The 25893-nt window shown below is 32.5% G+C and overlaps 1 protein-coding gene and 1 pseudogene across 1 annotated transcript in view; both read right to left on the bottom strand.

Moving 5' to 3' along the window:
• Nucleotides 1-25893, bottom strand: part of CNBD1 (cyclic nucleotide binding domain containing 1) — a 327265-nt gene that overhangs the window by 6536 nt on the left and 294836 nt on the right. The window lies entirely within an intron of this gene.
• On the bottom strand, nucleotides 14235-16060 carry LOC103661406 (annotated as a pseudogene).

The raw sequence follows: 25893 nt of genomic DNA, 5'->3' as shown, positions 1-25893 counted from the left end.
AGAAGAAAGAAGAAAATATTCAGAGACACACAGTGCATCTGTAAGTCTTAGGTCATCTAAGATGGTCATCAGTTCAGTGATGGACAGAAAGCAAGGGTTTAAGTAAACCCTTGCTGTAAACACCGGAACTTTCTCCACTGAGACGTAGTAGCATACATCAGCCCTTGTATTGTGCCTTCATTTTTCCTATATACATGTCCTGATGCAACTGGTTCTTGCAAATATGAATAAAACTAAAGGATGATACTAATAGCAAACCCCTTTTGAACAAAGTTTTGTTGGTAGTTCTCCCCACTCTTAGGCCCAAAATGATGTACATCTGTGCATGTGAGAAGGAGTTGAAAGGAAGAAACACAAAAAAGAGAGGTTCAACCTAGAATCAAAACTTCAAAGAAAAGAGTAAATAAAACCAAAATCTCTGTAAGTAAACATGCTAATATCAAAGTACAGCAGAGTATTATTTTAAATATTACTTTAAATACCCTTATTGCTTGTTATTACAATTATTTTGCTCATAAGAAATCAGAAAATACACAAGAATACATAAACTACACATATCTTATATACATATGTATGTATAAATATATACAATGTGATATATGTATAACATATATGCTCATAAAATATATATACATAAAGATAACCACAGTTAATATTTTTATTGCATACGCTTCCAGAACATTTGGAAAATTCTAAGATGATATATGTGTACATGTAAAATTACAGGTTTGTATCATAACTTATAATGACTGACCAAAAAAAGCTCCCCTCTTTAAATATAAGTTTGGAAATCACTGTAGTAAATTGTCTTAACTAAAATAAAAGTCAGGTACAAGTTCCATTTGCCATAAATGTAAAAAAAAAACTCATTAAATTTTAGGAAAATGTAAAAGAAGAAATGAATGACAGGGAGGGTAAAAATCAAGGGTCTACTAGAAAAAAGAATGAGGTGAAAATGCCTTTGTATTTACAAACTAAATTTTAGGATTTTTATCACTAATCTGATTAATATATTTTAATCTGATTATAAATTTAAAGTCTTTTAAGATAATTTCTAATTTTCAAGATTTTGTATTCAAGAACATTAATAAAATCAATTTTCTTTTAAAATGGAAAAAAATTGAGTTTTGAAGCTCCTCATAAAAAATTCAGACATAATTTCTAAAACTGGAAATCATTAGACCATTATGAAAAAAACAAACTTGATTTTATCTTAAGGTAAATATCAGAAGGATTTACAGAAACTAAATATTAGGCATTGTTCTTTTTTATTTCTGTTGTTTATTTAATGCTAGAAAGTAGTCACAAGTCCAATAAAACTATTTTATTCCAATTTTCAGATCAGAGTCATGATAAGAAGGATAATTCCTTAGTGGCTATTAGTATCAGCACTGGGACAGTTAAGGTCTCAGTTTAAATGGAAGCTAGTGATTAGAAAGATTGTTAAAGGACATCTTCTTAATAAAGATAAACCTCATTCCATTAGCCTAACAGACCAAAACACAGTTTTGGAGCAGATGTGTATCTGAGGATCTTGTAAGACTGATACAGCTTCAAGCAAGATATGCATTAGCTGAATGGATACCAGTTTTCCTTGTAAAACTACGCTATGGGAAAAAGAATGATATAGAAGAATAGTACTATTGACTGATATTTTTACTTTTTTATTGAGGTATAAGTGGCATACAATATTATGTTAGTTTCAGGTATACAACGTAATGATTCAACATTTGCATATCTTGCAAAATGATCATCACAATAACTTTAGTCACTGTCACACACAAAGTTACAAATTGTTTTCCTTGTGATGAGAACTTTTTAGTATTACTCCCTTAGCAACTTTCAAATTTATAATACATTATTAACTATAGTCACCATGCTGTACGTTTAATCCCCATGACTTATTTATTTTATAACAGGAAATTTGTACTTTCTGACCCTCTTCACCCAATTCACCCATTCCCAAACTCCTGTCTCCTCTGGAAACCACCAATGTATTCTCTGTACCTATGAGTTTTGTTTTGTTTGTTCTTTTGATTCCACATATAAACAAAATCATATGGTATTTCTGTCCTCTAAGTTTGCTTAGTATAATATCAAGGTCCACTCATTTGCAAATGACAACACCACATTCTTTTTTTAATGGCTAGGTAGTAATTCCATTGTATGTATATAAAACATGTCTTCTTTGTCCATTCATCTATCAATGGACACTTGAGTTGTTTCCATATCTTGGCCATTGTAAATAATGTTCCAGTGAACACAGGGGTGCATGTATCTTTTTGAATTAGTGTTTTCATTTCCTTTTGGTAAATACCCAGAATGGAATTGCTGGATCGTATAATAGTTATATTTTTAATTTTTTGAGGAGCCTTCATACTGTTTTCCATAGCGGCTGCACCAATTTACATTCCTACCAACTCCAACTTTGAATTCTCTATACTTTTTATTCTTTCTCAGTAGGTATGATAGATAGATAGATGATAGATAGATAGATAGATAGATAGATAGATAGATAGATGATAGATACATTCTACATAGACATATATATGAATATAAAAATCAAAACCAGAGGTTTGAATATATATACACATATACATGTATAGGGAAAGTGTATGTATATGATATTTCATGGAATTCCATATTCCTACCTCACATATACCCTGTCTTTTTATGATCTTTTAAAAAGACTGTGTTAAAGGACCTGTTATATTATGCTTTGGTTAATATTGCTCCTTTTGTTAGTTAGGCTTTAATGAGCTTGGTGTTTTCAGAATTACATATTTGGTTTTGTCTTTTCATTTGAATTTGGAACACTGCTTTGTAATATTAGATTTGATTCCCCTCATGCTTAAGGATTACTTTAGTAAATATACAACATATATTTACCTGTGTCTACCAGAAAGAAAATGCTACATATGAATTTGCTATTATTATACTAAATTTTGATCCTCAAGTTTTCCAAATATTTCAACCATATCTGGGCTTTAACTAAATATCACTAAATAGCAAGAGTCAGCATAAACTCAAAACTATACAGACTTCCAAATACCTCAAACTCTGGATGTACAGAACATAAAATGATTATACAGGAAACAGTAAATAATACAAAGGTGATTTCTTGAAGGACTTGTATAAAATAGAAACTTTCTTATAAGTTTGGGAGAATTAGATCAACTGATTGTGTGTTATCTTGATTATTAAAAAATCCCTTTTTAAAGTGACGTTTGGTCTTTTCAAGTTTTCTAATTCATGCTTCATTTTCTTTTGATATTTTATATTTTATAGATGTGCATTTTTTCCATCTAGTTTTTTAAATCATTAGAATAGACTTGTTTATAACACTTTATTATCCTTAAATCTTTATTGTGTCTTTACTATACTTCATTTTCTTGCAACAGGGTTTATTTTTTTGTAAGTATTTTTTTTCCAAACAGCATTTCATTTCATAAATAACTACTGTTTCTGTGCAGTTAATGTTTCATAGTTCATTGATCTCTGCACTTATTTTATTATTTTTAAAATTTTATTTATTTAGTCTTGCTTTCTTTTTCCAAACCTCTGGTTTCAAATGCCTAGATCATTCATTTTTTATTTTTTCTTGATTTCTGATTTTTCAACACCACATATTTTTTTTATCTGCAGCTTCAACTACATTTCATGTATTTTGAAGTAAAGTAATTTTGTTATTATATGGTTGAGAGTTTTTCTTAATAGCCTTTAATCAGTGGGGTACAATAATATGTAACTTTCCAAACACTTAGGACTGTCCTTTGCTGTCCTCTTAAAATCAATTCTAAGGTTTGTTTAGTTTTGCTCTTGACTCTATATGAACACTATACACAATATATTTTTGTAAATATTGCTTATGTCTTATATGCTGGGGGAAAGCTGCTCTTGGATATGGAGTTCTACATATATGTAATTGAATTCTTTATTTGTAATGTTCAGTTTCTAGTTGTCACCAATTTTAATCTATTTGGTCTATCAGTTCCTGAGAGGGCTATATATAAATAGTTAACTATAATGATTATGATACTTGTTTCTTCCTATAAGCTTACCAGTTCTTTCTTTATATACTTTGAGGCTCTTTGGTGTGTACATGTTCCTAAGAGTCACACTTTTTCTCTCTCATTCCTATTATCAATATATAATGCCTTATTTGTTTACCACAATATTTTTATTGAATTCTATCTTGCTGTATGTTAAGATTGTTTCATCAGCTTGACACACATACTTTAAAATAAATGCATCATGTCATTTATATTGTTCTGTGGTATAATTTCCTTTTTAAATTGCTTCTTCTTTTATGCTCTTCAATATTTTCTAGTGAACTTCCCACTTCTGTATGTGTAGATAAACATTACTTTTAAGACTCCATGGTGTAGAGGTACCATAGTTTAGGGGAATGCAATCATTTTTCTAAAATTAAGCTTTTAAATGGTTCCAAGTTTTGCTAGTTAAAAATATGTTACAATAAATTTCCTTTATGAACATCTACCCATAGGTGCAAAATTCTCTATAAATTAAATTTTTCAGCTAACAGATGAAAAGATGCTCAATATCACATCATCAGGGAAATACAAATCAAAACTACAATGAGATATAACCTCACACCTGTCAGAATAGCTAAAATTAACAACACAGGAAACAATAGCTGTTGGCAAGGATGTGGAGAAAAGGGAACCTTCTTACATTGTTGGTGGGAATGAAAACTGCTGCAAACATTCTGGAAAACAGTATGGAGATTCCTCAAAGAGTTAAAAACAGAACTACTCTCCAATCCAGCAACTGCACTACTAGGTATTTACCCAAAGGATACAAAAATACTGATTCGAACGGGCACATGCACCCCGATGTTTATAGCAGCATTATCAACAATAGACAAATCATGGAAAGAGCCCACATGTCCATTGACTGATGAATGGATAAAGAAAAGGTGGTGTGTATATACAAAGAAATATTTCACAGCCACCAAAAAGAATGAAATTTTGCCATTTGCAACAATGTGGTGGACCTAGAGTGTATTATGCTAAGCAAAATAAATCAGTCAGAGAAAGACAATTACTGTAAGATTTCACTCATTTGTGGAATTTAAGAAACAAAACAGATAAACATAGGGGGAAAAAGGGAGAGAGAAGAAAACTGTAAAACAGACTTTTAATTATAGAGAACAAACTGAGGGTTACTGAAAGGGAGGTGGATGGGGATGGGCTAAATAGGTGATGGGCATTAAGGAGGCATTTGTTGTGATGAGCACTAGGTGTTCCATGAAAGTGATGAATCACTAAATTCTACTCCTGAAACTAATAATACACCTTATGTTAAATAATTGTAATTGAAATAAAAACTTGAAACTACAAAAAATTAATTTAATGTTTCATATAGAATGTAATAGTAAATTCTGACAGATTTTTGATAAATTTGAAAATGAATTCTAATTATTTTAATTGTTATGTCCTTGATATTAACTGGGGGTTGGAATCCATTTATTTATGTATTTACTATTTGTATATTTTTAATGAATTTTTGGTCATATATGCTGACCATTTTTAATACTGTGCTTTCTGTCTTTTCTTATTTGTAGTAATTCTTCACAAAGTATGGCTATTTAATCTTCATTATTGTATACATTGCAAATATTTACTTCTAGTTTCCTAAGAATAACTTTACTTATTTATAATTTTACCACACAATTTTAAGTATTTTGTATGTGATCAAAATTCTCTTGATAAACTAGAAACTGAGACAATAATTACTAATATAATTCCTTATTTTTTCAATGAATTTGTATGATTTTTAATTTAAATGTTTCATATTACTTATAATTTGAATAATGTAGGAGGTAAGCATTTTTATATCAAATGGATAAAAGTCCCAAAACAATTGCTGAAAATACCTCCTATCCCCATTGATGTGAAAAGTCCCTGCTATCATGTATAAATTGATAATAAAGTTACAAAAGTTTTTCTGATTACTTTATTGTGATCCTATGCTCCAACACTTTTTAAATTATTTTAACATTAGACTGTTTTGAGTACTGTGAGGTAAGTTTTTCTATTGAAATTTTGCCAAAATTTTCTTGGAACATATTGTGTTTGCTCTTCCAGATAAAATCATGATGCTGAATATTTTGTTTGTCCCTGCAAACCCACTTTCTCTACTCTGTTGTTTGTCCTAGAATGCCAATCTTCATATAACTCATCAACCAGGCCTACTCATCCTTCGGGTTTTGTTTGAATTTGGCCAATGAGAGGCAAAGGAAGATGACTATAAAGAGGGAATTTGAGACACTTATTCCCCCCACCTGCCTCTCTGTTAGACTACTGTGTAGCAGAGGCTGAACACCTGTCCCAAGGTCACCGACTGCTACAGCAAAGTGCTTATACCTATAAATGCAGTCAGATAATGATAATTTATTTCCAGTGTTTCCCCTTCAGACCTCGACATGGTAGTGATTTTTTACTGTATATGTCCCTGGCTGCCTCACCATCTTTTGGTACTTTTCCTTAACATTACCCTAACCTTTTAAGTAGTCCCTTCCTTAAACTCTTCCATCATATAATTGCTGTCTATTTACTGACACCTCTGTCTATTTACTGATACCTCTGGGCTTCAAGTCCCATACGATATTTTGTCAAGATTTTCCTTGGCATTCTGTTCAATTCATGTATTAGTTTAGGTGTAATTGACTGTTTACAATATTCCATTCTAATTTCTATTCCCTAAGTTTTCTTTATACCATTCCAAAAAATTGTATAGTTTGGGCCATAAGGGCTTTGCACTTTTCTAACTTAGTTCATTTCTGGATACTTACATTTTTTATGGTATTTTAAGTGATGTTTCCCATTATTCTGCATAATAAGTTATCATTTCTTGTACAAACTATGATATATTGATTTAAGAAAAGGAAACTGACTCTTGTTGATGAAATAAGAGAAGAGTTTTGAGGAAAAGACTGACATTTCACCCAAAGTCAATTACAATTATAGTGTCATAGTCAGAATAAATGAAGCATAATAACTATCATACTCAAGAAGTTTATTCCACAAGAAAAAGTAGTATTGAGCAAATGTGGATCAGATGGAAGATCCACAGAGGACTTCCTTCTGTGCAAGAGATGCTCATCAAAGAATTTCAGTGACATTACCAATGACTAACTTGATGCTAAGCAAATAGAAATATTTAAAAGGAAACATTTCAAATAACACAGGAACTGTATGATTACCATCTTCCAAAAATATTTCTGATTTCACTGATATCATCGTTTTTTCCCTAGCAGTGTGATTAATCTTGATATATAGCTCATATATATATGGAGAGGGATGATTAATCTTGATATGTATATATATACATATATATATATACACATATATATACACACACATATGGTTAGTTAAATACATAAGTAGGTATATATATTTAATTTCAGTGGGATATTGTGTGGTCTGAAAATAACCATTGTATTTAGCTTCACATTTGGAATCAAAATCCAATTTTCAGTTGTAATGGCAAAATAACCTATCTCACAGTGTTACCTAGTGGATTAAAGAGATAATCTAACTTAATCTGCAAGAGACAGTGCTTTATAAATAGAACTAACTTAATAGAAGAAAATTATTTTCATATTTATGTAGAAAAATAAAAGTTTCTAAGTTTTTACCTGACAATCATATATTTTAACCATAAATTCCATTTAATCATGGTAATTGTCCATTTAACAATGATACACTGATTAGTTACTTCATTCTGACACAACCTAACCATCCTACATTGATTTCACTTCAATTACTTAAGCAGCATTATCTCAGAGATGAATAATCACATACTAAATGGACTGGCCCAAGGAAGTAAATGGATAGTATGATGCATTCATAATTTGTATCTAGCGTATATGATAATTAAATTTATTCATTATTTCAGATAATGGGGATTTACTTCATTAATTTCACAATAATTAATTTTGATTCAGGAGACATTCCACTTGGTATATGTTAATGTAATCTAGACCACGGTAGATAAACTGTTCAAGTAAAGAAATTTATTTTATTATATGCTTTCGGAACATTGGTTATTTACACTCAAATTAGTTCAATCACTGTCTATGATATTTATGCAAAAGTACACCTTAATATACCTACTAATGATCTGGCCTTCATTTTTGTGCACAATATTCTGACTTGAAAAACATGTGAAAATTGTTGTTTTTAACATTATAATATTTTTCAAAAGAACTTTAAAAGGATATGATAAATCCCATTTGCATTTTCAAAAGTGTAATATTAATGTTTTTCCTATAAGATTTTGTATACTATTTTTATATTATTAGTCATTTTTATAATACTTTATAATACTTATTTGTTATTCGGAAAAGATTGTCTTTCTTTTAATCTCATTACTTTTACACTTCGAACACTCAATGTAAATTGTACACCCATACTTTTTCCTATTGTCATCTCTATTTTTAACTTAACAACAAATCCATTTTAAATTGTTTTGGCCACATGATATCTAATTAAATATCTTTTCCCCCACATGGGCAAATTGTCTTCTAACACTCTTTATTTACAAAAAAAGTACTAGTTTTTCTCCATTGATGCATGGTACTTCCTGTTATATACTATACACTATTCTTCTGCATTTTAGTGTCTTGTATAAGCTAAAACCCTAATAAAAACCTAAGCCAAGAGTATGAAAAAGTTGTTAGAACTTTTATAAAAAGTAAACTTACAGCATGTGTCAAGAATGATGTAATTATACACATCGATGGAATACTTCTAAGAATTTTTCCTAAGGAAATAATGAGGTAAATAGGTACTTGGGCAATAAGTATTCAAAACTGAGCATGTAATATTTTATGCAACATAAATGATAATCAAAAGAAAAATGTTTAAATAAATTACAATAAATCATAGAATATATTATGCTTCCACTAAAATTCAGAACTCTTAAAACTGTTATTGACTTGGAATATGTTCATTTTTTAAGGGCCAGTAAAAGAGTTCCATTAACTCTATAGTATTCAACTTTGACAAAATATATAAATATTATTTCCTTTTGAATTAAAACCCTGAAAAAAATATAGTAAAAGGTTAATAATTCTATATGAGCATAATTAGAAGTTACATATGCTTTATAAGCTTCTGTTTTCCCCAAATGTATACACTGAATATATATATTATTTTCATAAGTAAATGTCTGGGGGCCACTGAGAACAAAAAAGAGCTGTACAGCATGCTGCATCTCCAGAAAACTCATGGTACAGCAGACAGAGGCCAATATACCTTGGTAGACTTTCCCTCACAGGGAAAGAGAATTGTGGTACACCATTCAGTGTTCTGCTTGCCTTTTTGTTAGGCTGCTTGATGGATTGGCTTCTGCCCCATTTCTCTTGGATCATGGGTGGGATCTGGCATCCTCTAGATGTATGGGGGCTGCTAAGAACAAAAAATAACTGGGTGGCATGTTGCTGCTTCAGAGGACCCATCGTACAGCAGAAGATACCAGAGAGTACAAGAGATTATCAGTTCCTGAAGAAAAAACTAACCAGAAAATTCCCTTAATTTGGAATCTACACACACAAATCCAGAGCAGACATATCCACAGAAAAGGTTTGAGAGACCCTAGATTCTCTAGCTAGACTGACTGGTAGGTTTTTCCTTGTATAGTCATAGTTCATAAAAACTGGGAAGGTGGCTGGTTTTTTTCAAATGCACAAATATGGAAAAATAGCCAAAGCAAAGGGACAAAATAAATCTTCAGAAACCAAACCTAAAAAATGGAAATATATGAATTACCTGACAGAGAATAAGAAATAACATATATAAATATTTTCAGAAAGTAAAAGCTACCAAGCCTCAGACCTGTTTTCCTCTCACGGAAGTGGAATTAACATTACACAACTAATTGCCTTTGTGAGAAATCCAGAAACCAGTTAAGAAGTTCCTACACTGTAGGCAAGCACAAAACCAATCACATAAAATCTGGTAGGAAAATTCTTGGCACTTTCTCATCTGATCCCCTTCTAGCCATGTTGTGGTATGATTGGCAAGAAACCACTAACACCGAAATTCTCTCTGGGTAGGGAAAGGACTATAATGTACATACAACGTTCTGACTTTTTTGGAAGCTGCCCAGGCGACTGACTTCTATCTTGCCTGAACTTGAGTACTAATGGGAAAGGGTGCCAGGTTGGCAAACTTCTTCAATAAGGAAATTATACATATAAACTCAGAGAGAATACATCCCCCAAAAAGGCTTGAAAGATCCCTAGAATATCCAGCTGGGCTGACAGAAGAAAAACCTCCCTGTGCAAAGACCATAACACAAAGACTGGAGAAGTGATTAATTTTTTTTTAATTTCCAAGGTCCCAACAGAAGATAACAAAATATACGAAGAAACAGGGGAATATGAACCATTCAAAGGGACAAATTAAATCACAAGAAACTGACCCTAAAGAAATGGAGATGTGAATTACCAGATATGGAATTTAAAAAAAAGTCATAGAGATGTTCAATGAATTAAAAGCACAGATATGCAATTAAATTAAATCAGGAAAATGATGTATGAACAAAATGAGACTATCATCAGAGATAGAACAATGAAGAACCAAACTGAAATTCTAGAACTAAAGAATAAAATAAATGAATTGAAAAATTCACTAGAGGGACTTTATAGCTCTTGGCCAGACAACAGAAAGAATCAGCAAACTTGAAGAGAGAACTTCTGAAATTACCGAGATATAGGAGCTAAAGAAAAATAATAGAAAAAAAATGAAAAGAACCTGAAGGACTCATAGGAGAGCATTAAATAGAACATGCATATTATGGGAGTACCAAAAGGAGATGAAAATAAAAAGGGGTAGAGACACTATGTGAAGGAATAATGGCTAAAAACTTCTCAAATTTGAGAAAAAAATGACTATATAAATTCAAGAAGCTCAATTCACTCCAACTAGAAGAAAGCATACACACAGACAAATGTCAAAAGTCACAAAGAGAGAATTTTGAAAGCAGCAAGTAAAAACAGATGTCACATACGAGGCAGCTCTAGGGATCTGCTGTACAACACTGTACATATAGCTAACAATACCGTACACTTCAAAGTCATGTAAGTCTGTGTTTTGTGTTTTTTACCACAACAACAAAAAAATAAGTTAGTGCTAAGATTTACCTTGAGTTACTAGTATTTTTTTTCTTGATTTCTCCATTAAAACATAGCCTGAGTAACACATACACACACACACACACACACACACACACACACACATAATTTCCTATCAACAAAAATTCTTTCAGTTTTTGAAATAATGTTAATCAATCATTGACCTAAGGGAGATGGCACATAATTTTAACTTTGACAATGTAATTTTTCTCTATTGAAACTCCAGAATTATAATCACACCAGATGTGTTTACAAAGACAACTGAGAAAAGTCTCAAAAATATTTTTAGTTAAATTTTTAGTTATTGAAAATGTTATTTTCCAAGTTTGAAGACTTGATCTTATTGCCCTTATGTAAAAATGCAAATGTAGAAAAAAAAAAAGAACCAGTGAAATTATTTAATTTAATTGAACAATTAGCATATACATTTTTTCATGCAAAAAATCACTATTAATCATGTTTTCAAAAAGCCTGAAATATAGTTATCTAGATGAGGCAAATAATGAAAATAAAGAAGTAGCATAGGAGAGTTAAATGTTTACTGGGTTCCAAATAAATTTTGTTGTGTTTTTTCTCTTCTGGAGTTAAAAGGACATCTTCACAATGTCATGTAATGCAAAAAGCAAGCATTCAATATATTTTGTTCATATGGTGTGAAATCTGGACTTGATTTTGGAATGTGTCACTATTCTAAGAAGCTTTCAAGCTGGAAGACATAAATTTTTTTAAAAAAATTATTCAGATCATTTAAAAATGGTGCAATTATTCAAAAAGAAAAGAGAAGACATAATTCACTGAAAGGACATCAAAATAAGTTATGCAGGCTCATGCACATTACCTTTATCAAAATATAAGCATTTTATTTTATTATAAAAGCATTTATAAGCTACATAGAATCTTTTTCCTGATTGGTTAATCCTGTCTCTTATTATTTCCAAACTCTACAATTTTCACTGTCAATTTCTTTCTCACAGAGCAATGTTACTTTGTAATTAATCAATATTTGTTGATTAAAGTATTAGAATTAAATTTAGGTAAAATTATGTTAACTTTCTCTCTCTCTCACTCTCTCTCTATATATACACACATATAATTTATCTGTTGAGAAAAAGTGCATTTTTCCTGTGGCTACAAAAGATGTAAATCTAATTTCTAGGGATGAGAACTAAAATGACTGATATGAAAAATGCAATGGATATGATTTGTTGTAGATTAGGCAGTGCAGAAAATACATTAATGAAATGAAGGCATGGTAATAGAAAGAATCCAAAATAGAACATAGGGGGAAAAAAGAATCAAACGCACGTACACACACACACACACACACACACACACACACACAGGACAAAGCAATAGTGAAACAGAGGACAAGTTCCATACAGTGCATATGGAACACTTACCATATAGACCATATTATGGACGATAAAACAAGTCTTAAACTTTAAGGCATTCACATCACATAAAATATGTTCTTTGACAAAAATAGAATTAAAATTTAATATCATTAACTGGAAAAAATACTTGGAAGCTTAATAACATATTTCCAGATAAACTATGGGTCAAGAAGAAATCAAAAGGAAAATGACAAAGTGTTTTGAGTGGGATGAAAACAATGACCAATAACCAACATTTGTGCAGTACATCTAAACCAGTACATAGAGGGAATAGCATTAAATGGCTATATTAACAAAGGAAAAAGTTCTTAAGTCAACAAACTCAGTTTCTATCTTGATACTATAATAGTGTATTAAACTCAACATAAGCAGAAAAAGGTAAATAATAAAGATAGGAGGAGAAATCAATGAAAGGGAAAATAGCAAAATATAGAAAATCAATAAACATAGGAGCTAATTCTTTGAGACGATCAATAAAATTAATATACCTCAAGTCAGACAAATCACAACAGAACACTCTGATAATAGCCCTCAGAGATAAGTACTATTATTATCCATATTTACAAAGGAGAAAAAGAAGGCACTAAGTTACATGCTCGTTCAACATCTCACAAATAATAGGTAGTGTAGCCAAAATTCAAACCCAAGTGATTATCCTCCTCCAGTGATGCTCTTTAATGTATATTATATTACATAATGTTTATTTATATAATTTTAAATTCATATTAATTAGTATTTCTTTTTTTTTTTTTAAGATTTTATTTATTTATTCAACAGAGATAGAGACAGCCAGCGAGAGAGGGAACACAAGCAGGGGGAGTGGGAGAGGAAGAAGCAGGCTCATAGCGGAGGAGCCTGATGTGGGGCTCGATCCCATAACGCGGGGATCACGCCCTGAGCCAAAGGCAGACGCTTAACTGCTGTGCCACCCAGGTGCCCCTTAATTAGTATTTCTATAGCTACGTAATTATATATGGATATGATTTAGTAAATAATTATATACCACTGAAATCAATCTCTACACACATTCTATCCCTTTTTCACTTTTCAGTATATCTTGGACATCTATATAAATCTGCATATGTGATTTTTTTTTCATTCTTTATATTGGCGTGGCTTCCCATTGAATGAATATTCCATAATTTATTTAACCAGCACTTTCCTGATGGGCATTAATTTGTTTCCTATTGCAAAAAAATGTGCGATAAAAATTATTGTACATATATCTTTGAATGAACAAGTGCACGTTTATTGGTAGTATAGATTTTTAGCAATAGAATTTGCTAGTATAAAGATTTTTATTTTCTATAGACTTCGACAAGCTAGTCTTGAAACATGCGGTACCAGCTTACATGACCACCTAAAATACATAAGATTCTTGCTTTCTAACTTCCTAGAGAATCTTGTGTATTCAAATTATTTTCAATTTTTGTCAATGGGATAGGTAGAAAATTCTAATTAAAATAGAATTTTCAAATTATGAGTGAAGCTGAATTACGCAAGGTATTTTATTGCCTCATAGAGGACTGTCTTTTTTTTTTTTCATTTAATACAGGGAAAACTTTATTCAAACGCATCAGAGAAATGAACAACTTGGGTCTGTAACAAAGCGTTGTGTTTCTGTTTCTTGTTTCTGTTTTTTTTTTTTTTTTTTTTTTTTTTTTTTTTTTTTTTTAGATTTATTTATTTATTTTAGAGATACAGAGAGAAAGAGTATGTGAGCTGGGGATGGGGCAGATGGAGGAAAGATGAATCCCCACGCAGGCTCCCTATGGAGGGAGGAGCCAGAAAGGGGACTCGACCCCAGGACCCTGAGATCATGACCTGAGTCAAAATAAAAAGTTAGCCAGCCAGCTCACCACACAGGTGCCTCACAAAGTGTCATGTTTTAAAGCATAGGACAGTAATTTTATATGAAGGTATACACTATTATATACAAATCAACTGATCAGAGCACAACTTTTCAGTGTTTAAAACAGAATAAACTACCCTATAAAAGCAGCACCTTTGTGAATTTTTAACTTTAGTATTTGTCTCCTTCTTCTTCACCCTCTTCTTCAACAGAATCCATACCAACCTCTTCATAATCTTTCTCAAGGGCAGCATATCCTCACAGACCCCAAAAAACTCTCCTTCCTCCATGCCCTCATTCACACACCAGTGAACAAAGGCACAGTTGGCATCATCAGGTCATACTTGTGGTCCAGGCAAGGCCAGGCCTCAGCAATGGCTGTGATGTTGCTCAGGATGCACACAGCTCACCATACTTTGGATAGGTCTCCACCAGGTACCACAGGCTGGTAATTAATGCCAACTTTGAAGCCAGTGGGGCATCAGTCCACACACTGCATGGCACTCTTGGTCTTAATGGTGGCAATGGCAGCACTGACATCTTTGGGAACAAAGTCACCACAGTTCAATAGGTAGCAAGCCATGTATTTACTATGACGAGGGTCACATTTCACCATCTAGCTGACTGGCTTAAAGCATTCATTGGTGATCTAGGGTACAGAAATCTGTTCATGGTTGGCTTTCTCAGCAGAGATGACAGGACCATATGTGGCCAGAGGAAAGTGGATGAGGGGACATGGCACCATGTTGGTCTGGAATTCTGTCAGATCAATATTCAAGGATCCATCAAATCAGAGGGAAGCAGTGATTGATGACACAATTTGACCTATTAACTTATTTAGGTTATTGTAGGTTGGGAATATCAAGGTTTCCATGACAGACATCATAGATGGCCTCATTGTCTACCATGAAGTCACAATCAGTGTGCTCTAGGGTGGTGTGGGTAGTGAAGTTGGAGTTGTGGGGCTCAACTACAGCTGTGGAAACTGTGGTGTGGAGAGACTGAGTAAATGGGAAACTCTAGCTTGGACTTCTTGGCATAATCTACAGAGAGATGTTCCATCAGTAGGTTGGTGAATCTGGAACCAGTTCCACCTCCAAAGTTGTGGAAAACCAAGAAGCCCTGAAGACCTGTGCCCTGGTGGGCCAGTTTTTGAATTTGGTCGACATAAGATCAATGATTTCCTTGCTAGTGGTGTAGTGCCCTTGAGTATAGTTATTGTCAGCATTTTCCTTGCCTGTAATGAGCTGGTTAGGGTGGAAAGCTGCTGATAGTTGCCTGTGCAAACTTCATCAATTACTGTGGATTCCAGGTCTACAAACACTGCCCTGGGCACATGCTTGCCAGCACCTGTCTCACTGAAGAAAGTGTTGAAGGAGTTATCTGCCCCAAAGGTCTTGTCACTTGGCATCTGACCATCTGGCTGGATGTGGTGTTCCAGGCAACAGAGCTCCCAGCAGGCACTGCCAATATGGACACCAGCCTGGCCAACAAGGATAGAGATGCATTCATGCATGGTTGCTGCTTCGTGGTTGCCAGAAGATGGCAGAGAGGAAGAGGAGAGGCTGTTGCTTCTTATAGCGCAATTCTTAGATGGTCGATGTAAGAGAACCTGCCAAGAACTTTTTATTCTCTTTTTTCTTCATTCTCTTCCCCCCACCCATTCCCCTTGAGATTTTATAACTATTGGTAACAGCCAGTTTTATATTAAAATGATTTCTTTCTCATGTGTACAGCAACTTTATTAGCCTGATGTTTACATATTAGTATTTATGGAACATTTTGCCATTTAGAATACTGAAATTTTATTATTCAGAGATTAATATTTCAATTTATGTCTTTTACCTTTTTTTTTGTCATGTTCTAAGGACTTCCTCCACCGAAGGTTAGAAAATTAATTTGCCATTGTTTTCTTATAGCAATGTTATGACATCATTGTTAACATAGAGGTTTTTAATCCACCAGATTTGTTTCTGTTCACTACTTGTCTAACAAACAGATATTTAATAAACTATCTTTTTTCCTACTCTTTTGAAATAATACCTCTATATTATACTAAATTTCCATACTAAATTTGCCATACTAAATTGCCATGGTTTCTTCTTTAGTCTTAGTCTGCCTACCGGATAAAATATTTGAGTTATATTACATTCTTTCAGTATTTTTTTTTAAAGATTTTATTTATTTATGTGACAGAGAGACAGCCAGCCAGCGAGAGAGGGAACACAGCAGGGGAGAGAGAGAGGAAGAAGCAGGCTCCCAGCCGAGGAGCCCAATGTGGGACTCGATTCCGGAACGCCGGGATCACGCCCTGAGCCAAAGGCAGACGCTTAACGACTGCCTACCCAGGCGCCCCCATTCTTTCAGTATTTTAAAAGCATTTTTGAAGTTTTCTTATTTAATTTTGTATGTAGATATTAGTATCAACATAATCAACTTTAAAAAGAATTCCTGCTGTTTTTATTATGTTTACATTAGGCTAACAAATTTAGTGAAAAAAGTCATCTTTGCAGTAATGTATTTTCCTATTGAAGAAAAAGTTTTGCCTCAATTGTCTTATTTTATGTGAATTAGTTGTTTTTTACATATATTTCTTATTAAGTCTATTCCTAGATAGCTCATATTTTTGTTTGCTATTATATACATAATCTCTTCTTCCTTTAAATTTTATAAATAGCTTTTATAAAATAAAATTTAAATATTAAGCTTGCCACCAGTAGTTTCACTAAATTGTATGATTCCTAATAATTTTCTCATTGACTTTACAAATATTCAAGTATAAATAATATAAGTAAATAATGATGATTTTACCTCCCCCTTTTACAAGTTCATGCTTATTACTTATTTTATTTAAAAATGCTACACCAAGTGTTTTATGTAATTACTGAATCACTAAATTGTACACCTGAAACTAAGATTACACTGTATGTTAACCGGAATTGAGGGTTTGAGAGAGGAGGGGCCTGGGGAGATGGGGTAGCCTGGTGATGGGTATTAAGGAGGGCACGTGCTGTAATGAGCACTGGGTGTTATACACAAATAATGAATCATGGAACACTACATCAAAAATTAATGATGTACCATATGGTGACTAACATAACATAATAAAAAATATATAAAAATAAAAATGTTAGTAAGTTCATCACTTTAATAATAATTCTTTTGCTATTTACTGTTAAGAACATAGCTAACTTATTTTTTGAGATCTAGATAATTTTATCATATTATAGAACATTTCATCTATTCTCATTTTATTAGGAATTTGTGTCAGAATTTCCTCAAAGGCATTTTAGCTGTCATGAACACAGGTTATGTTTCTACCTTGATCTATATTTTATTAAAATATACTAATGGATTTTGAAAAATATATTGAGCAAGTTCTGATTGAATTCCTAGAATGAATCAACTTTTTTGGTGTATTATTCCTTAAAGTGCTGCTGGATTATGTTTTCCAATATAATTTTCAGGATTTTTATATTGATATTCACATTTGAGATTCCTAGTCTTTTTAAGTATTTTTACATATTTTTTGTACTATCTTTGTCAGTTTTAACTTCCATGTCATTTAAATTTGGAATAGCATTGAGAGAGCATTGGTATCATTTGTTCCTTAAAAATTTAATCAAATTAACTAATGTTAGCCATATTAAAATATTCACACTATTATTACAGTGTGCTTCTGGTACTCAGCAAAGACTTTTACAATATTCTAGACAAGGATGCTATGACCAGTCTTCGGAGACAAACAGACAAAGCAAAAACAATTTACACTAGAAAGCATGAGATAGAATTGGGGGCTAAGACAAAATGTCTTGATGTACCATTATGAAAATTTTTTCTGTTGCTGACATGTTTTTTCTACTGTCATTATATAAGAAAAGTGACTAAAATGTTAGAAATGTGAAATCTATATACCTATTTAATGCATTTTTCTTATATTTTTTCTATTTTTTTAACAAGTAATTTAAAAAATCTGCTAGTAACTTTCAATCTAATAAAAAGAGCATAAGAACAAAGTACAAGGTATCAGATCTCTCTGCGATAAACAAAAACATCACTTATGCTGGTTATGTAGGACACTGAATACAAGTGGTTGAGGTGGCTAAGTGATACTCTTGTGGTTCACAAACTATTGATAGTTTCTTCAGGACTGAAAGATTTGTTCAAGTAAGGTATATTTCTTCTCTTTAAAACTGTGTCTTAAATATTTGACAAATAGCATGAATAAATAAGGGTCCAAAGTGCTTCTTGAAAATAACTACTTAAGTACATAAACAAAATTATTTTGTGCAAAATGCCTAAATAATTATAATCACATTATTCAAAAACATGTCATTTATTCTTGGAGACTAACTCAAATTTGACTTATATTTTATATTCTATGGCAAATATTATCTCAAGATAAGTTGCAGCAATATTTCCTAAAATAACATTTGTCAAACAAACATAAGTGGATTAATATTAATATAGTTTGTGCAAAAATAAAAGCAAACCTCTCAAGTTCAATATCACTTTGTTCTGTCTGAAATGGAATTTAAGTATATGGTATTTTAATATAAAGCCTTGCCAAGCTTTCTGGGTGAAGAATTGACTTATGTTAAACATCAGAAGGGCACCTGGGTGGCTGAGTCAGCTAAGCGTCTGCCTTCAGCTCAGGTTATGATCCTGGGGTCCTGGGATTGAGCCCTGCTCAAGCTCCCTGCTCAGCAGAGAGTCTGCTTTTCCTTCTCCCTCTGCCCCTCCCGAGGTTCATGCTTCGCTCTCTCTATATATATCAAATAAATAAAATCTTTAAATAATAATAAACATCAGAAAATAGGACTACCATTACAAAAATGGTCAAAAATTAAATAATAAAAATAATTCAGAAAATAAAAAGTATGCCATTTGAGATGTTTAAACAGAACTACTATAGCTATTCAGCCTAAATTTATGTTAATCCTCACATTCTTCTCAGAGCTGTAACTATCTCCTAAAAGCTCGTGTAAGATTTGGGTATCTACAGAGACCAAAAAGGAAATACAGGTCTTTGACATGGCTGCCCTCTACTAATCCAAGATTTGTCTTGATTCAACAAAAGACTTTATGGGGTATTATTATCTGAAATGTTTAGTTCTTCCAAATTTCTAGATTTATAAAAACATGCAAATAACATTATTTTTATTAAAATTTGAAAGGCAACATATGAACTTATGAATAATTGACTCATGGCTGTCATTTGCATGTAGAAATGCAAAAACTTAAAATAGTAAACAAGAATGCTATAGGCAGAGGTAGACTGCACCTGGCAGAGTTTTATTATTATTTTCTTTTTACAAGCAATATAAATCTCCACTATATTTCACTAGCGCTAAGATCTGCTCCTTTAGTCATTAGCTAGTAGCTTGGAAAACCTTGAATAAACATTTGTTTGGGATCCAAAATGTATAGCAATGCCACTAATCTAAATTCAGTAGTGCTAATATCTAGAGAGATAAAACTAATTGTGTGGCTATTGACCTAAGAGCATATAGAAGGTTGTGCATATGTAACTCCCACATAGCATGAGAAATGATTAAAACAAAAGCACCGGTACCTTGAAACAAGGTATCAATTTGTTAAAAGTAGATTATTATTGTGGCGCCTGGGTAGCTCAGTTGATTCAGCATCTGCCTTCAGCTCAGGTCATGATCTCAGGGTCCTGGGATTAAGCCCACTCACAGCAGGCTCTCTGCTCAATGGGGAGTCTGCTTCTCCCTCTCCCTCTGTGATATCTCTCGCTCTCTCTCAAATAAATAAAAATAAAGTATTTTTTAAAAATTAAAAAAAATAAAAATAGACTATTATCTCAAAACCACTGATATGGTGCTTTGAGGAGACAGAATGTACAAGAGAGTAACTTGCTTTTAAAAATGGGGAATGTCTTCCAGGTATTGCTCAGTCCAGGAGATGATAGACATGATAGATAGATAGAGGCATAGATATATAGATTTTTGCTTTGTTGAAACTATGGAAACCTACAAAACTCTTCTTATAATAATCCCGAGCAAGAGTCATTCTAGAGATTCCAGAAAATTCATGCAGGGGATTATATTTCATGAAGTCATATAAAGGCACTTGCAAATATAAATACACAAAATGATATCATTAGACACATTGCCTCTGAGAAATTTAGAGGAAGATCTATAATTTAAAGACTAAACTTAACAGCAGAAAATATTTTTAGGTACCAGAAAATGACAGGTCTGATGCAAGTTATAACAGCAAAAATGATTTGGGGTCATGAAGAAATAAAATCACAAAGAAGACAAAGCATATCTGGGTCCAAAAGGATGTAGTTCTCTCTGACTTAGTGCTGCCCCAAAACTTTAAAGGTTAGGTAATGCCACACTTCCACTTGGATAAAATGTGGATTTTTTGTTGTCTCAGCATCTCTGTAGCTACACACTCACCCCTTTGGCAAGCCAAGCGGCTCAAGGAGGACTTTACCATTTTCCAGGGGCAGGGCTGTGATCCAGCTCCAGCTGAACAAATACCTCTCCTAGCCAGAGTGAGTTGTTGGGAGTGTGTATGTGACTCAAACCAGGCCAGTGAAACTTACTAGATTTTTCCTGGAACAATCAGGAACAGACCTTTTCAGAGGGATTGTTTGCTGTAACAAAAATGTATCCCCTAGATATTTCTGGCCATAACATTGGGAAACTTGCTGGAGAAGGGAATGAACACAAAGCAAAACAGAACCAAGGACTGGAACAAATAATCATAGTGCAATTAGTTCAGATTTTGGATCAAGGTTTCCTGAAAGAGAAGTTCCTAAACTTCCCAGTTATATATACCAGTAAATTACTTTGAGTTTATTAGTATTTTTTCTCTTGATTCATTGAGTTTGATTTCTGTCATTTAAGATACAAATACATCTAATAAAATACATTGAAGTAAGAATTCATGAAGCCTTTCTGGAATATCCTTTCTAGGCTCTGATCATTTAAATTTTCAGCAAAAATTCTCTTAGACTCCACTTGGCAGATGTACCAAGCTAAAAAACTGTAAAACACGATCTATGACCATGTCTCACTGAATATCTGCAGCTAGTAGTAAGCTACCCTTTAACATACTCATGTGTTTCAAGTACCATCAGATGAGCTGTATTCTAGACAACAGTTGATTATGTTTGTTACAACACACAAAAATGCTGTTTATATCATTTGCATTTCTCATTGTAATCATGTCTTAATCAAATATTAAACCAATAAATATTCTGTGTGAAAGAGAGTTTGTTTCTATGAAATCTAAACATGAATGCATTAGAAAGACCTAATAGTTGTGAGCTGCACAAGAAAATGTCCTAATTAGAGGAAAGAACTTGGGGGAAAAAAGAAAAACCTAATCTTCACAAAATATTTTACTTCTTGTTCCTCTTTAAATGAATTAATATTAGAATTCATGGGTATATAAGAAAATAAAGATCTCTAATGTGGATCCATATTCAAAGAGGTTTTCGCCCTCCATCAAAACATGGAAAATAGGGAATATGTGGAATATCTTAAATTAAAATAAAATTCTTAAGCTACTTATATGCCATTTTACACAATTATTTAATTTTTTTTTCACTTATGTTACCAGTTACTGGTCATAAGATACCAGCACATCTGTAAATTTTTAGTCTTTTAGAAGTTAATGTGCCTAGCTTTCAATTTAACAATATATACCTTTACAATTCTTTTTTAGTTCTTCAGTATAGATTTTAAACTCAGTAAGGATGGGTACTATTTCTGGTGACTCTATAGAGTTCTAGGTTTTATACATCGCAAATGCTTACTGATTGAGATACAATTCATTTTTGTTATAATATTCTTTGTCTAGTCTCTGTGTATATATACAGGCACACAGAAATAAATGTTTTGTAAAAATAGCTTCTATTCTTGAGAATGATATTAAGAAAATAATTTTTAAATATTTAATAACATAAGTATAATAATATTTTGATGCATATATATATATATATTTTTAAACTGCAAGTAGTGCCCTCATGGATGATTGATTTACATAATTCTCTACATATTAACATTCACTTAAATTGAGTGTCCAAGGAACTAAAAAAACATCTTGTTTCACTTCCACTATTTTTTATTTTTTCTTCATATATCCAGCCCCTGTTTATCTTAGTTATAATGCCAATCCAAGATCAGGTCTATGGTGCTGGGATCTTATATGTAGAAGGAGAAAGGGGGGGATGGAAGGCCACCACACATGGTTGCACAGGTTATTCACTGTGCAAGGCACCAGGCTGCAGGGCGTACTGTAGCTGAAATATAGCTGATGTCCCAATCACCATGCTGTGTGCACTGTTACAGAGCTACATCTGCTGAGAGAAAGCTGTATCTTTTTCTAATTTACACGAAGGTGACATATGGTTTGGGACAATTTCCTTAGCTACTCCTCACTCTGTCTCATACTTGGATTGTCTTCTGTCCTCATCCTATTTTTCTCCAACAAGCCAAGGACCCAATAATCTTTACCAAATTTACAATCCAAACTTCTTTCGATCTATGATTTTCTGGGTAAAAATTTGAGTATAATTCAGGGCTGTGTATACCCAAAGACTTACCATTTCATTTACACCATTCTCTGTAAGGTCTATGTGAAAAAAAGAAGGGGATAGAATGTTGTGAGGAGCTTTTTAACCATATGTCTATTTCTCACTGTTTATTATAGCAATAGGAGTTTCTTGAAACATCAAAGAGTTTGGTATATCCTTCTGAAAGAGAGAGCAGGGGAAATTCTGTAAACTGCACGTGATCTAACAAGAACATGGGGACTACAGCAGAACCAGAGTAATAAACATGGACATTGATGAAAGAAGGTTAATCCTCAGAGATCACAGATGCAAATACATGAAAATGACAGGGACCTGACAAGTCAAAAAAATATTAAACTCCAGATTTTTGTTCTGCCTGGAGTCTAACATGCCTCTGTTAACAAATAGGCAGTTGCTTTTGACTCTTCCAAATACCAGAAAACCTCTTGGAAAAATAATACGGTGGAAAGAAGATTTTCCATTGTATTATAGTTTCTTTTTCTCATTCATCAGTTCTGGATTTCAAATATGACACTTACTATAAGTCTAACCTTGGAAAAATAGATTTTTGAGCTTTAGTTTCCCTTAATGAAATTGCTTTTTATTAATATGAAGTATACTTATCTGATAGAGGTTTTTGAGAAGTAAATGAGAAAATATGTATAAAAGTAACCAAAAAGTAGCTGACATAGAGTGGATGTTCAATAAATGTTCATTTGCCCCTTACCCAATCAGTTGGATTCCCTGTCTTAGTGGAGTGAGGTAACTAATATAAATTTGAAGCTAAAAGAATAACCATTTATGCTATTCAATAGCTCAAGGTGGTTAGTGATAGGTTGGGTGAAGGGTAATTTTTTATTTTCAGACACAGAGAAAAATATGTCAATTCCTCCATCATATGTAGGGGTAACATGATTTAACAAGGTTTTGTGCACTGTCTTAGGAACCTAAGCAACTAGTACCATTTTCTTGGTAGGGAGTAGTGAGGGAGGGGATGGGAAGGTATTACAGGTTCCAAACATATGACATAAAGAATATACATATTTATAATTAGGGCCTAGTTTTGTGGAAAATCAAATTACCTTTATGACCAAAAAAATGTATGGCAATGTAGTTATAACCTTAATATTAAAAATCAGATTTACAAAGTTTGAAGATTCCTTTCTCAAATAAATTGTTAAAAGATGCCTTTAAATGCTAAGCTCCCTGATAATTCTAGAATACAGTTTAGAATTTATATAATTCTGCATTAATAAGTTTAGAAATATAAATATCACTTATAAGAGTCATTAACATCTGTGAGGATAAAGATCTGTGGTATTCCATAGATTTACTAGTCTAATATAGTCAATATAGTCTCTTAAAAATGAAAATACAAATGTTACATGTAAATATGTTTTCATTTTTCTGAGATTATCTTAACCCCTAGCCCCCTGGCACACACTCTTTCTCATCTGTAAATGTGCCATTCCAGAAAAATTTATGACGCTCAAATGTCAGAGCAAAGAAAACAAAACTACAATGACATAGTTTGCTTTTTAGCCATAGTCACTCTTTAGAAAGTGATTATTAAAATGATATATGGAATCTTTAAAAAAGTAGCCATACAGTTATTCATTCCAATTCTGCAAATCTATTACATTATTTTTGTCCTTTTTTTTGTTTTGCTTTGCAGTATCAGAAAAAGTATTGCATATTCTAAGTCTGTGCTATCTAATATGGAGCCACCAGCCATGTGTACATATTAAGCTTTTGAAATGTGGCTAGACCAAACAGAGATGTGCTGTAAGTACAAAATATACACTGGGTTTTGAAGATTTAATATAAAAATTTAATACAAGTAAGATAATGTGAAGTATCTAGTTAATAATTTTATATTGACTGCCTGTTGAAATTAGATGTATTGAGTTAAAATATATTAAATTTAATTTCATCTGTTTCTTTTCACTTTTTTAAGTGTAGCTACCAAAAAACTTTAAAATTATATAAGTACCTTGCATTATATTTCTATTGAAAAGCATTACTCTAGATTTATACTTCTTCAAAATCAAATATTATTATTATATTATGATCCTTTATAAATTATAGGTTTCGTTTTATGTTTTTAAATCTTATTTCTATTTTATAGCCATCATAAGTGCAATGAAAAAGAACTGAGTCATCATTGGTCAACACAGTCTTATCAAACTAATACAGATACTGCTTCTAATTACTATTACTATTACTATTCATGTCTTCTCCCCATGTTTTAACTGGATTATTTGTTTTTTCGGTGTTGAGTTTGATAAGTTCCTTATAGATTTTGGATATTAACCCTTTATCAGACATGCCATTTGAGAATATCTTTTCCCATTCTGTAGGTTGGTTGCCTTTTAGTTTTGTTTTTGATTTTTCTTTGTTTGTTTCTGTTTTTTTTTAAGATTATATATATAATATATATTATTATATATATTATATATATTTATTAAAATATATATATTTATTTGAAAGACAGAGAGCATGAATTTGGGGGGCAGAGGCAGTGGGAGAAGCAGACTCCCTGCTGAGCAGGGAACCTAATGCAGGGCTCAATCCCAGGACCCTGAGATCATGACTTGAGCCTAAGGCAGCAGCCTAACCAACTGAGCCACCCAGGTGCCCTGGCTGCCTTTTAGTTTTGTTGATCATTCCTTTGCTATGCAGAAGATTTTTATCTTGATGAAGTTCCAATAGTTTATTTTTGCTTTTGTTTCACTTACCTCAGGAGACCTACCTAGTAAGGAGCTGCTATGGCCGAGGTCAAACAGGTTACTGCCTGTGTTCTCCTTTAGGATTTTGATGGTTTCCTGTCTCACACGTAGGTCTTTCATCCATTTTGAATTTGTTTTTGCGTTTGGTTTAAGAAAGTGGTCCAGTTTCATTCTTCTGCATATTTCTTTCCAGTCTT

This window comes from Ursus maritimus, unplaced genomic scaffold, assembly GCF_017311325.1.
Source record: "Ursus maritimus isolate PB19 unplaced genomic scaffold, ASM1731132v1 scaffold_9, whole genome shotgun sequence".
Classification (NCBI taxonomy): Eukaryota; Metazoa; Chordata; class Mammalia; order Carnivora; family Ursidae; genus Ursus; species Ursus maritimus.
The sequence above is the reverse complement of the archived record's forward strand: the minus strand, read 5'-3'. Positions and strand labels throughout refer to the sequence as shown.